The sequence below is a fragment of the Octodon degus genome, unplaced genomic scaffold (genome assembly GCF_000260255.1).
Source record: "Octodon degus isolate 3935 unplaced genomic scaffold, OctDeg1.0 scaffold00130, whole genome shotgun sequence".
In the NCBI taxonomy this organism is placed as follows: Eukaryota; Metazoa; Chordata; class Mammalia; order Rodentia; family Octodontidae; genus Octodon; species Octodon degus.
The window spans coordinates 6,877,370-6,891,334 of record NW_004524706.1 but is presented as its reverse complement, the minus strand read 5'-3'; the positions used below and the strand labels follow the sequence as shown (position 1 = coordinate 6,891,334).

The following is a 13,965-nucleotide window of genomic DNA, read 5'->3' as shown; positions in this document are numbered from 1 at the left end:
TGTATATATGTTTGATGAAGCCAGACCTATTAGATACTGTAAGCAATACTGAGCAATATTTCTTCAAACTCTGGACAAGGAGATGGATATCTTAATTATCCTGAAACATCCCAGGAATTACTGCATGCCAAAATGTGATCGAATGGCTAACAATGGACAGATAAAGTCCAACCAGTATTGCAAAAACTTCCCAGTGTACTGAAAAGAAACTAAATCCTGGGTAACTGCTGTTTTATAAAGTGTTCCTCCAATTTAGCCCTTATCTGAACAAACACTTCTAACAGTGAATTTGAGAATTATTTTCCTTGTAGAAAAATTTATTTCAATTTTATAATTAAAATGGAAAAATAAATCTCATTTTGGAAAAAATCATGGTTAATGCCAAACAGTGTTAAATGCTTTCTGTGCTAGCTCATCTATCCCTGACATCTGTAAAGTATTATGTAGGTGTGTGTGTGTGTGTGTGTGTGTGTGTGTGTGTTCAGATAAGGCCTCGTTATATAATTCAGGCCGGCCTTGAACTTACAGCAATTCTTGGCCTCAGCCTCTCAAGTTCTGGGATTACAGGCATGTACCACTAAAAAGTAAATATTATTACTCTGTTTCACACACAAGGAAACAAGTTACAAAGAGATTTAAGTATGTGCACAAAGTAAAAAACTAGAAAACCTTATCCTTTATGATAAGCCAAAATCTAATTTTATTACTTAATCCTTCTGAAAAATTACTATCCTGATTCCATAGGAAAAAACGGAGGAAATTGAGGATCTAAGAAATTAGGGTCATATATTTATAAGGCAGGCAAGATCAATGCTTTTCATGAAGTGGAAGTTAGTTTGCTACTATTTTTCTATCAACAACTTCACTGAGTGATACAACACAGAATCAAAAGACTGCTGGTCTGGGTAGGGAATTAGAAGATGGTGCTCAAAAGGAATAAAGTTTCAGCTAGGAATAAGTTCTGGAGATCTACTGTGAAATATTATGGGGGCCAGGGAGATGGCTCAGTGGAATAAATGCTTCCCTGGCAAGTGCAAGGGTCTGAGTTCAATCCCCGGTTCCGCAAAAAAAAAAAAAAAAAGAAAGAAATATTGTGACTCTATAGTTAATAACAATTAGCTATTACTTGGAAATTGCTAGGGCTGGTGAGATGGCTCAGTGGTCTAAAGAACCTACTTAGAACAAGCCTAGCAAAACACAGGGACCACAGTTCAATCCCCCAGCACCACATGCCAGCCAGCCCCGCCCCCTGGGGGGCTGAGCTGCCAACACACACACACACACACACACACACACACACACACACACAAATAAATAAAATTTAAAAAAGAAATTGCTAAGAAGATAGAGTTTAAGTGTCTTCACTAAGTTTGCGAGGAGTGGATTGTTAATTAGCATGATATCAAATATCACCGTTAAAATGCAATTTTTAGTTGTTGATTATATTTCAGTAAAGCTGAAGAAACAATCAAAAGATTGGTAGAAATGGGAAGATTAACTTTTTATACAAATAATTTCCTAGACAACAATAGAAATGGTTACTTTCAGAAGTGGTACACTGGGGCTGGTGAGATGGCTCAGTGGTCTAAAGCACCTACTTACAACAAACTTAGCAAAGCAAAGGGACCACGGTTCAATCCCCCAGCACCACATGCCAGCCAGGGCTGTCCCCTGGTGGGCTAAGCTGGCCACACACACACACACACATACACTAAATAAATAAAATTTTAAAAAAACAAAAAAAAAATAAAATTAAAAAAAAAAAAAAAGAAGTGGTACACTTACTAGAATTTTTCAAGTACAAGCTGAAATATAAACCAGGCATAGTGGACATTTACCTGTAATCCCAGGCATAGGAATATACACAAACCTGAACTCCCAGCACTAGGGAGGCTGAGTCAGGAGGATCACTATAAGTTCACAAAATTTGAGGCTAGCTTGCATTACATAAGCACGTTCAAGGCCAGCCTGCACTACATATTGAGATACTGTCTCAAAAAAAAGAAAGAAAAAACCTGGAATTTGAATTTTGTAAATATTTGAATGAAAAGCTAAAGTCCTTTAATAATATTCACAATAACACTCAAAGTAGAATGGGAATTATAAAGATAGAGGGTGGAAATTCTAGAAAGCTTACTGAAAGAGATGAGAATTAAAGGGTCAGCAAATAATTCTGTAAAAAGAAAAAAGCTTTATTTAAAAAATGAGGTTAAGTACCTAAGAAGAAATATGCAGTGTGTGTGTGTGTGTGTATGTGTGTGTAGAGATAAGGTGGAAGACAATGTCCATCTGGAGAAAAAAATTCATTATGAATTGATAAAAACTTCCAAATACTGAGATCTAGGCATGAACACTTTTAAGGTGTTTTTTGTTTTGGTTTTCCATTTATGTATTTGTTATAGGGTCTCATTACACAGTTAGGACTCCTAGCGATCCTCCTGTTTTCAGCCTCCCCAGAGCTGTGATTACAGGTATGCACCACTAGGCCTGGACCTGTTCATGAGCTCAGCGCGCTCCAAAAGCAGGGCTGGCACTGTATCTGGGATCGGGGATTGAACCCTGGTCCCTGCACTTGCCAAAGCAGGCACTTAGTCTGTTGAGCTATCTTGCCAGCCCTCACTTTTAAGTTTAATCTGCAGTATTATACTTTCTTAATCTTTCCATTACTTTATTAAGTCTAGACAAGACACTTACCTCACCCTTGTAGCATTTGTATACCATTTCCATGGCACAGATATAACAGACATAATTAACCTCAAGAGCACAGGCAATAAATAACATATAGTAAAATAATTACAGAGAACTTTGAATATGTACAGAATTACTTTTATTTTAAATATAATTTGCTTAGATATAAATCCATATAACTTAATATTTAATAATAGCTTAGCAATCAACTCACAAAATTGCTGAAAATTTAACATTTTGCTCTCATGAGCTTATACAAGCTGTGTCTAACATACCAGTAGCTCCAAGATTTCAAGCTCATGGTGTGGAGCAATCAGAATGCACCACTAAGAGAAATAAAATAAGGCCATGAGCACTGGACAGGAAGTAGATTTGAAAAGTTCAACTTTAAAATGTTGAATTTAAAATGACAGGGAAACTACAAATGGAAAAGTTCTTCAAGCAGCTAGAAATAACAAAATTCAATGTGGGTCAGTTGAAAACTTGAATATAGAAGTCATATACACAGAGATGCTAGCTAAAGATATGGGAAATCCTGGGTTTTCTGGGTTAGGAACAAGAAAAGTACAGAGTATTAAAGACTAAGCCTTGGGGAGTAGTGTATTCAAAATTAGAAAACAGGAGCTGGAAAATCAGCATGGATGGGGGGGAGATAACAGGAGCAATGAAAGAAAGAAAGGGGAAAAGCCCCCACAAAAAAAAACAAGTAAGAGCGTGTGACCAAGGCAGGATGACTTGAAAGACTTGAAGTACTGAATGCTAAAGCAGGTAGGGGTCACAAAGGGCAACTAAGGACTTCTGTATATTTCCATAAACCAATAAAAGTGTGTGTGTGTGTGTGTGTGTGTGTGTGTGTGTGTGTGTGTGAGAGAGAGAGAGAGAGAGAGAAAGAGAGAGAGAGAGAGAGAGAGAACAAAATTTTCAAGAGTGATGCAATGAAAATGAATTGTAACTTTAAAATTCTGAAAATATTAAGTAGTAGCTGAGTAGCTAATGTAATGGCTTAAAGGGGGAGGTGACAGGTGTGGTGGCACATGCCTATAATCCCTTGACTCTGGAGGCTGAAGTAGGATTGCTGGGAGTTCAAAGCCAGCCTGGGCTACAAAGTGAACTCAAGACCAGCTTCAATTGCAAAATGAAACCCTGTCTCAGAGAGAGAGAGAGAGAACAACCAAGTTAAAAGAAGGTTGTTGTTTTGTTTTTTAATCAAACATTTTATCATCTTCACTTTGGGTAATATTACTGCAATAAATAATACACATATACTTGAATTTATGTATTTATGTGACCTTATTTCTTTTCATCTCAAGGAAACCAGTGCATTACTTTGATATGCATGATTCCTATGTGTTTTTTTTTGTTGTTGTTGTTGTTTTTTTTAATGCGGAACCGGAGATTGAACTCAGGCCCTTGCGCTTGCCGGGGAAGCACTTATTCCACTGAGCCATCTCCCCAACCCCCCTGTGTGTTGTGTTTTGTTTTGTTCTGTTGACACAGGGATCTCACTGTGTTCCCCGAAATGCTCTCAAACATCTAAGTTCAGACAATCCTTCTGTTTCAGCCTTCCTTCCAAGTGGCTGGGACTGTGTGCGTGCGTGTGTGCGTACGTTTGTGTGACAGATACCACACCCCACTCTCCCATTTATCTATTTATTTATTTATTTATTTACTTACTTATTTATGTATTTATTTTGTGTGAGTGTGTGTGGCCAGCTCAGCCCACCAGGGGGCAGGGCTGGCTGGCATGTGGTACTGGGGGATTGAACCTTTGTCCCTGTGCTTTAGCTAAGCTTGTTCTAAGTAGGTGCTTTAGACCACTGAGCCATCTCACCAGCCCTCCACTCTCCCTTTTAACAGTTACTTAGTTATTGTACTGAGAAAAAGATTGAGAGATGGAATATGCTAATACTTACCTAAATTATGAACTAAACCGCTGCTTAGGCAAGCGCAGGGACCAGAGCTCGATCCAGTCCCTGTAGTTACTATATTTGATTTTATTCCACAAGTACTTTATTTTTTTTTTCTTCCCTTTTAAAAATCTCTACACAGCTCTTGGCAGACTATAAACAGGTGGATAACTATGAGTTCAACCTACTGGGACCCTGAACTATGAGTCCAACCTAGTAAGAACCCGAACACCCTGTAGACCCTTCCCTAAAACACACACACACACACACACACACACACACACACACACACACACAAAAATCTCTACAAAGTTGGGAAGCTGAGGCACAATGATGACTTAAGGCCAGCCTGGATACCCAGAGTTCAAGAATAGATTAGACTGCAGATGGAGATCCTGTTTCCTATTTTAAAAATAAAAAACAAACAAACCAAACAGAAAGTTAGTAAAAAAAAAACCCAAAACTAAACAAAAAAACCTACAAAGCTGTATGTAATCAGACAAAACAAAACCTGTATATAATCAGACAAAAGAGAGGGATTTATCTTTAACAGATAAAATCTGAACACAGGTAGAAAACTTGGGAGAGGGCTTTAAGGGCCTAAGAATCATTGTGAGGCTGTAAGTACCAGAGAGTATAGAAAAGAAAAATAAAGCCCCAAAGTTAATTTAGCTCCTGCTTAAATTTCAGTCTTGGCTGGGCATAGTGGCAAAGCCTATAATCCCAGCATATGGGAGGCTGAAGCATGAGGATTGCTTTGAGTTTGAGGCCACTATAGACTACAGAGTAAATTGAAGGTGAAACCCTCTCAAAAACAACAACAAAAACCCACCCTAGTTTTGCTCTGTACCTATGATAGCAAAATTTAAATATACTATGAGAAATTTAGGGGCTAGGGGGATAGTTCAGTGGTCTACGAGCCTGCCTGGCATGTGCAAGGACTGGGGTTTGATCCATGGTACTGCATGCCATGCTGGCCCCGGATGCCATGCTCACCACTAAAACCAGGCATTCACACACCGGTAATCCCAGAGCTGGGGAGGCTGAAAACAGGAGGACTGTGCATCAAGATCCTATATCAAATGCCACACCCAGTGTCAATCACCTTCTCAGTGAAACCCAGGGATGGGGCTGGCACAGCAGGCCACTGTGCTCTGCCCAAGCAGGCACTTTGATCTGCTGAGCTGTCTGGCTGGTCCTCTACATATCTTAAAGGTAGTTTCATTTTATTTTTAACAGTTACTTAGTTATTGTACTGAGAAAAAGATTGAGAGATGTAATATGCTAATACTTATCTAAATTATGGACTAAACCCCTGCTTAGGCAAGCGCAGGGACCAGAGTTCGATCCAGGGTACCTCATGTCATGCCGGCCCTGCCCCCAGGTGCGCTTCAGCCACGACCTAGTCCTGGCGCAGTGGCGCAAGCCTGTAATCCCAGTGCTTGGGAGGCTGAACATAGGTGGATCACTACCAGTCCGATCTACATAGTGAGACCCTGTAGACTCTGTACTAAATACCAAAACAAAGGAAAAAAAAAAAAAAAAGATACAGAGAAAAAAAGATATAGACAGAGGTAATGGGGAAGGGAATGTAGTTTTTCTGTCCCCTTTCCCATCAGACTTTACAACAATAGCTTATTTCTAAAGCATGTGGACACATCTCTGCCTACCATAGGGTAAAGAACTAACTGGTGTTTACTGGGTGCGTCTATGTTAGAACATTTTGAAACACAGAGATGAAATGTGGAGGGCTCAATTAACGTCCCCAAATCACACAAGTAGCAAAATCCAGGCTAATATAATCCAGCTCTGCTTCATTGTAAAGTCTTTCATTCAGTACATACTCAATAGCCTCTGATGTTTTCTACATATCTCTTAAGATAAATTACAGTACAGTAAGCATCAGAAGTTTAGAGAAGTCATCAAGTAAATCTAATGGTGCTTAACAATCATCAAGATAGGTGGTACTTCCAACAAATAATCATGCTTGCCTGTCAACAAATCAGTGAAAAACTTCAACTGTCCAGGGCCTCACCAGTTTGCACACCCTTAGAAAAATCACAATTAAAATTAATAAACAAGATATATAAATGCCTAACAAAGATGTTCAACATCATCTGCTATAAGGAAAATATCAATCAAAACCAAAATGATCAAGTCTACTAGGCTACCTAATTAAAAAACAAGTAATAAAGACTCCCAAGGATACAGATAAAGTAGAGCCCTCAGACACTGCTGGTGCACATGTGAAATGGTGCAGGTACCCTGGAAAATAAACTGCTGATTCTTCAAAAGACTAACCAAAGTTACCATATAATATGGAATTCAAGAGAACTTAAAACACATGTCCATACAAAAACCTGTAAATCAATATTCATATCAGTATTATTCATAAAAGCCAAGAGGTAGAAAAACAACCCAAATGCCCACCAGTTGATCAGTGATAAAAGATATAGCAGCTGGGTGTTGTGGCACACCCTTATAATTCCAGCACTTAGGAGGCTAAGGCAGGATAATTGCTAAGTTCGGATGTAGTGTATCTATAGCAAGGAATAGTCTCCAGCAGTAAAAAGAAAGAAAATACTAATAGGTGTCACAACATGAATGCACTTGAAGACATTAAGCTCAGAATTTATTCACAATGGATCACAAGTAGTTTGACTCTATTTATGGGGATACTTGGAACAAGCAAATCTCTAGGGACACAAAGTGCACTGATAGCTGCCTAGGGCTGGGGGAAGCCTGCGAGGAGTCTAGTGGTGATGGCTAAGTGGTACGACATCTCTTTTTTGGGATGATGAAAATGTCCTAAAAAATGATTGTGACTTTGGCTATACAACTCTGCACATATACCAAATGTCAATCGATGGTATTCTTTCAATGGGTGACTCACATAATGTGTGTCTCAGTTACTGTTTTCTCTTTGCTGGGACAAATACCCGACAACCAAAATGAAAGAAGGAAAGGTTTATTTAACTCACTCTCAGTGGAGGTTTCACTCTATGCTCAGCTGGCTCCAAGGTAGAGTGGCACATGGCAGAGAGCAGCCATTCATGGGAACCACAAAGAGCAAGAAAGAGCAAAGGGAGGAGTAGCAGCAACAATGGCAACAGAGAGTAAGTCTCTCTCCTCCTTATCTGCCCCACATTGGGTATGGCACTCACAGTCATAATCCCAGCAGTACTCAAACCCATAATCCCAGCCTTGGATGATGAATCAATCACAAACTCTAGAACCGTGCCCCAATGACTGCATGAGGCTATGGGAAGGACAAGTACACATAAACCATAACAATGTGTTAATTAAGTCTTTAATTAGCAAATGACTAAATTTTAAAACAAGGCTAACCTGATCCAGGCCAATAACACTCAATCACTATGTACCAATAAACCATGGAAAAGCAACTCTTCCTATTTTCTAGATTGCTTTAAAGCTATGAAAAAGAAACGGCTAGACTGGGAGTGGTGGTGCATGCTTATAATCCCAGCACTTGGGAGGCTGAAAACAAGAGAATCACTACAAATCTACATGGTGAGACCCTGTACTAAAATACAAAAAAAAAGAAAAGAAAGTGTTTTCCTCAATTCTTGAATGGCTTTAACAAAGGGAATAAGCTGCATTTAGGTGCTTAGAATCTGAATCTGAGCCCAAAGGGATTTTATTTTATTTTTTATTTTTGTATTTTAGGGAAGGGTCTACAGGGTGTTCAGGGTCTCACTACTAGATCAGACTTGTAGTGATCCACCTGTTTACAGCCTCCCAAGAGCTGAGATTACAGGCATGTGCCACCATGCCCAGTCTCAAGTGCCATCTCAGTGTACCTGGGGTGGGGCCAGAATAGTAGGCCCAGGGATCGAACCTCCAGCCCCTGCACCTGCTTGCAGGCACTTTAATCCACTGAGCTATTTGGCAGGCCCTCCAAAGGGATTTTAAAGATGATTTGGGTCTAATTTATCCAGTTTACAAATGAGAAAACTGTTGCCTAGAGAAGTTAAGTGCCCCGAGTAATATGATTTGTTCAAGAACAATCAGAGCTGGCACTAGATCTGTTTCTTTATTCCCATTTTTGTTTCTTCCTTTTAAAAATCTTTTATAATGCTTGATTGGTCAATATGATGTATCATCAATATTATTAATTAAGAAGAGAAACCCTCAACTACATCAACAAAGAAACAATGATTACGATGTGGTATTCTTTACATCTACAGAAAACATGGTCCAGAAAAAGCTTTCCTCTAAAACTATGTATTAAAAGGAAACACAAGTGGTTCCTTGAACCACTGTGTACTGGACAGCAAAAAATAGGTTAGAAGAGAAAGTTTTAAAAACAAAATGCTGGGCATGGTGGTGCCTATCTATAACACCAGCACTTGGGAGACTGAGGCAGGAGGATCACTGGGTGTTTAAGATCAGCCTGGATTACAGAGTGAGTCCAAAGGCTCACTCTGAGGACATAGTGATCTTTGTCTCAAAAAACTTTAAAAGGGGCCAGGGAGATGGCTCAGTAGGATAAGCGCTTGACTGGCAAACACAAGGATCTAAGTTCAATCCCTGGTTCTGAAAAAAAAAAAAAAAATACTTTAAAAGATGAAGTATGGGATAGTCCTACAATCCAAGCACTCTGGAAGGCTAAGGGAGAAAACCACAAGTTTGAGTCCCACCTGGGCAATGCAGCAAGACTGTCTTAAAATAAAATTGAAAAGGGCTGTATATATAACTCAGTGGAAAGGCCATCAGTTCAATTCTCAGCACCATGTACGTAGAGAAAGGGAAAACAAGCATGGTAGATGAGGTAGATTTGTGAATTGGTAGATCTCTAAACAATAAAGGGGAAATTCCGTATTGATTTATTGACTAAACACCTATTTGAGGAAAATTCTAACCCTAAAAAACAGACTTCCCACTCTGGAGTATCTGCGCTCAAATGCAGGGAATAAGAGTGAAGGCCAGTAATCCTCTGCAGCAGTGGGTTGAGCACTCACTCAGTGAGTGAGTCTCAGCAGCTAAGAATTGGACTGCCTAGCTTTCAGCTGTTTGATTTGCCTATGGAATGGTACAGTACACAGATGGGATTTAGTCTTTGACAGCATTTTATGGCCAGTTATATGCCAAAAGAAGGATGAGAACTTAGGTCCTAAATAATAAGCCTCCAGCCATGGGCATACAGGCATGGGAAAGCCAGAAGTTGAAATGGTAAAGTCTGGCTTAGCTGGACCAGCTTTACTTGAATAATGATTACACATCTAGATGGCTTGCTTTGGTCCAGATTTTGAAGACCTTATGAAGGTATGTGGAGTCACCATGGCTGTGATGCATAATGTAAGAAGTTTTCCAAAAGAATTAAGAACTGAGGATAAACAAGCCAGGCATTGTGTACACACCTATGCTCCCATCTACTGGACAGGTAGAGGCAAGAAGATAACTTGAGCCAAAGTTCAAGATCAGCCTGGACAATGCAGAAAGACTGAACAGCGCTCTCTCTCTCTCTCTCTCTCTCTCTCTCTCTCTCTCTCTCTCTCTCTCTCTCTCTCTCTCTCATTTTTTAAAAAATGTAGTTAGTACAGCGTCTACAAGGTCTCACTACGTAGATCAGACTCGTAGTGATCCTCCTGTTTTCAGCCTCCCAAGCACTGGGATCACAGGTGCAGTCACCACAGCCAGTCTTGAACATCTCTTGAAGGGACTCATGATTGGGGAAATGGAGGTAATCCCTTTTATCCTGATGTCTTTAAGGACTTTATGATGTCAGTGGGCACACAGCTTATCCTTAGAAAGGCAATCAGATGGAGATTCATTGAAGAAAATGTTAAAGGTGCCAATTTTAATAAATTTATGCAAACTAAAAAAAGGAATTTGACTGTTTATTCTGAGAACTTACTTAATTGGAGAGCCCTAACAATAGTACTAGCCAACCCTGATTAACACAGATTCTCTAAGGATGACCGTGGTTCTCAAGTCTATCGAATGTAACTATACATAATAGGGTCGTTCTTAAGCATAGAGAACAGAGAATCAAGACTAAAACCTAAATCCAATGCAAACCCAAAACTTTCTGTAGGAGCTGAGGTGAGTTTGAAGTAAAGTCAAACCCTAATAGCAACCACAGAGAGAGCCACAGACCATCATTGTAGGTTCATAGAAGGAAAGGCAGACAACACTTTCCTCAGTGTCTCCATTATCAGCAGGTACTTAATTGTTGTCCCCAGCCTCCTCCAACATGTCCCACTGACATGAGAAGCAAAGAGGAGTGAAAGTCCACATGGAGCATTTGGGGAGAAGTTTCTCAGGGCTACAGCAGATAGCAACAAGAACAATCAGTCAGTGACCTATGTCCAACTAGATCCTCAAAAACAGAATCAAGCTAGAAACAGCAGTAAACATTTGGAGTTTGAAAACTTTTGCTGGTGGGCTAGGGATGTAGCTCAGTGGTAGAGTGCTTACCTAACATGCACAAGGTCCTGAGTTCAATCCTCAGTATCACAAAAGAAAAAGAAAACTTTTGCTGCTATATGTGGAACTCACACAAAATTCCTGGAAGTTTAATGCCTTCTAGACTGCATACATAAACAAAAATGAAAAAAAAATTTTGGTTTTTTTTGTGGTTGTTCTGGTTCTTTTGGTACTGGGGAATGAACTCAGGACCTTGTGCTAGCTAGGCAGGTGTTTAAGCCGCTGAGCTATCTCCCAGATCCCAAAGAACAAATACTTAAACACTGGCCTTTCTTTTATACTTACTGACCTCTTAAGTCATTAGGAATTAACTAGAATGTATACTACTTCTTCCCAAGGCATGTACACACTCGTTTTCTGATGTTCTCTTTGGCAAAATATACCAGATCTAGGATGTAATACAGTATAAATCTCTAGATTTTTCTTTTTGATGATTCTGACACAATAAATATGACTCTCAGGTCTGTAGGCTTGCATTATAAATTAGGTGGTTTATATATTTCATACACATGCTTTTTTTTTTTTTTTTTGGCGGAACTGGGGATTGAACTCAGGCCCCTGCACTTGCCAGGCAAGTGTTTATTCTACTGAGCTATCTCCCTAGCCCCTACACATGCATTCTTATAAATTTCTTCTACAAAAGGATAAACCGTATTCTCAATTAATAAACATGAGTTAGTCTTCTTATTCAAACAAACTTTCCCAAATGGTATCTGAGAACCCAAGAGATCCTATATCAACTAAGCCTAGAACTTGGGAGGCTTAATTGTTTTTGGTTTTGTTTTCTGAGGCACAGTCTCACCTATAGCCCAGGCTATCCTTGAACCCATGGAAGTCCTCCCGCCTTAGCTTCTCAGGTGCTCAGATTAGAGGCCACTACATCTGGCTCTGAAAGGCTTAACTCTTACATTAATCTGGGTGTACCTGAACAGCAAAGCAAAAGGTGACTCAGTTGTGAAAAACAAATCCTAATCCCTAATCTTCACCCCTAATGTTCAAAGAATTCATTTACAACAATGATTCTAATTAACAGGGAATCTCTCTCTAAAATATCCCACGTTGAAAAAAATGCAATTGGGAGAAAAACAAAAAACAACAAAACACCCTGCTGGAACCATAATGTTGGCAGCCTGAGAAGCAATGCAGAACAGCCAAGGGCTTAAGTAAAGCTCTGGCTGGTCTCCAATGGTTAACAATGCTGTGATGTGTGCCTCTACTCCCATGTCCACCCCCACCCAGCCCTGCTGGGCTGCTTGTCATTACACAGCACTGAAGCTGAGGTTCAACAGGCAGTGGCTGCTACAAATGAGCAGCAGGGAGCCACAGCCTTTGAGTTCTATGACAAAGTTCAAGGAAAGAGCTTGAGGCACATAATTCAGCTCTTCCCATCGGTAAAGCCAGGTATGAAAGGAGAGTAAGTGGAGGCATGCTTAGTAGAAGATCTAGTAATTCTGACTGGAGGACTCATGACTGGCTCAGAGCTCCACTCCTCTCTAGCTCTATGATCTTGAGAAAGTCACTTCACCTCTCTTACTCTCGTTCTCCTTAGTTGTGGAAACAATACAAAATGCCTTTCCTTTTGTGGGACCTAGTACAAGAATTAAGTCAGATAAAACGTGCTTCATAAACTATAAAACACCACCAAATATTATTTACTCAGCTTCTCACTCCCCCACCAGCCTGGGCTACATAGTGAGACCCTGTCTCAAACAAAAACAAAAGGCAATTTAAAAAGAATTATTAGGGCTGGGGAGATGGCTCAGTAGAATAAATGCTTCCCTGACAAGCACAAGGGTCTGAGTTCAATCCCCGGTTCAGAAAAAAAAAGCCCACTTTAAAAAGAATTATTAAAAAAAAAAAAAGAATTATTTATCATTTGGGACATGTCAAACATAGCACATTCCTGGGTTAATATCCATATTAATGTGTCCTGTATACTGTGAGGAACACATATGCTTTGACAAATAAGAATAAGGGGAAAGGCTCTAAGATTGTCTCTATATTCAGGATTTGCAATTTCAAAAAAAAAAAAAAAAAAAATCACCCTTACCTGCAGTTCTCACTACAAGTACCCTAAAGAGCTATGCTTCATTTATGTACTCATCTCCCAGGCCACAGTTTCCTTAACAATAGATGGACAACTGGTCCATGAAGGAAAGAAAACCCTAACCGATTATAGTTATTGTCCTTTTAGAACCATATGGCTTCAAGGGTATACCCAAGTGAGGGACAGCCACCCCAACTAGTATATAATAAATGAGAGAAGTGGAGAAAAATGAAGGTAAATGACTCACAAAAAGTAGAACAGAAAAATGAAGACTCTTAAAAGAGAGAATAGTGTCCTGACTACTGTTTAATTTTCTTAAAGTCCAGCTCTATCTAGACATTAGATAATGAGATCATCCCATGCGTACTACTTGTGCTTCTTTGTATTTTAACAACCAAACAATCCCTGTGAAATTGCTCAAGAATACAGAAAACAAGGCAAGAGATTGGCCAACATTAGGGTCCTGGGAACACTACATAGAGGGTCAGAGAGAAGAAAAGCCACTGGAGCGGGGGCAAAAGAGGCATTCAAAGGGATAAGAGGTGACTTGGGGGAAAAGCAGCATCCTATTAGTCAGTACGAAAGAGGGTTTTGAGGCAAAGACAGCAGGGTCAAATGCTACAGAGAAATGAAATCAGAGGAAAATAAAACTAGGTCACTGGATATGGCAATTAAGAGATTGCTGCTGACCCTTCCCAGAGCAGCAGGAATTATCAGAACTTAAAGTCTTGGGGCTGGTGAGATGGCTCAGTGGTCTAAAGCACCTACTTAGAACAGCTTAGCAAAGCACATGGACCGCGGTTCAATCCCCCAGCACCACATGCCAGCCAGCCCCACCCCCAGGCAGACTGAGCTGGCCACACACACACAAAA

General features: G+C 39.9%; 1 protein-coding gene across 1 annotated transcript in view; it reads right to left on the bottom strand.

Moving 5' to 3' along the window:
• The window catches only part of Macf1 (microtubule-actin crosslinking factor 1), a 276,478-nt gene that overhangs the window by 240,908 nt on the left and 21,605 nt on the right, over positions 1-13,965 (bottom strand). The gene's annotated exons all lie outside the window — the stretch shown is intronic.